The following is a 1,256-nucleotide window of genomic DNA, read 5'->3' as shown; positions in this document are numbered from 1 at the left end:
TGTTTCGTTGTGAAAGCGAAACTACTTTGTTTAGCCTTCCAAAAGAGGACACGACTAGAAATCAGTGGTTAAGTTGTATTTACAACACTGTTCCAGAACACTTCAACCCAAATATTCAGAATATTCAGACTGTAGACTACAATGCCGGCTGTTCTGACTCACAGACTGTAAGTACGTTTTCATATTTAAAGAATTTGCCACTGATGATTCAAACGCGAGTTTTGAGCAGTGTACAGTAGTGCTTGTTGTTTGTCATTTCTCCGATCACAAATGCAGACATGGTTTTATGTTTACGCGGCAAGATGCAACGCAACGCGTAAAAAGACAGTATAAGTCATTATAATCCGTAATTATGTCCCCACTGGATGCAACAAATGCCTCGTTTATAATGGGTTTTCATGTTTTTGAATCGTTGCTCCGGCCGGACAGGGCATCACAGTATGGTAAGGGGTGTAACATTTCCATCACACGCTTGAGGTATTCGGCCAATCACAACGCACTGGATAGCTGGCCAATCACAGCACACCTCGCTTTTCAGACTGATGAGTTTTGTAAAAATGGACGCATTTCAGAAAGGCGGGGCATAGAGGAGAAACAATAATGTACAGTATGTAAAAAATTATGTGTTTTGTTAACCTTAAACCACATAAACACATTTCATTACACCAAATACACAAAATAATGTTCTTTTTAGCAGCATCGTATGACCCCTTTAAAGCATGTTCCTGGTGTTATTATGAACCCTTTATCTGTGTCAGTGCTATGTCAGCAATCAAAAAACACCTGGGTCAAGGCTGTCAGGATCTCACATGCTGCCCTGCTTTTCTTTTTCGCTAAATTAACCCCAAACAGACGTGTTTGTGTATCAGCGGTCATCTGTGGTGTTCGGACAGGGATGAGGTTCGCTGCGCAGGTTGGCTGAAAGAAAAACACCTCAGGCTATGAGTTGGACGCTCTTTTCTCTCAGTCTAGGGTTGGTGTTTATTTTTGCAGCTGCTGGCACATGTTCTTGGAAAAATGGCAAGTAATAATAGATCTCTAATCCATTGGGGGACAGAGAGACAGGGATGTTTTCAGGTGATTAATCTTCGGAAGTATACAAAATGAACAGATAGATAGATAGATAGATAGATAGATAGATAGATAGATAGATAGATAGATAGATAGACAGACAGACAGACAGACAGACAGACAGACAGACAGAGAGACGGACGGACGGACGGACGGACAGACAGACAGACAGACAGACAGATAGA

The sequence above is a fragment of the Sinocyclocheilus grahami genome, unplaced genomic scaffold (assembly GCF_001515645.1).
Source record: "Sinocyclocheilus grahami isolate Dianchi unplaced genomic scaffold, SAMN03320097.WGS_v1.1 scaffold223.1, whole genome shotgun sequence".
NCBI lineage: Eukaryota > Metazoa > Chordata > Actinopteri > Cypriniformes > Cyprinidae > Sinocyclocheilus > Sinocyclocheilus grahami.
Note: the sequence above shows the minus strand (reverse complement) of the source record.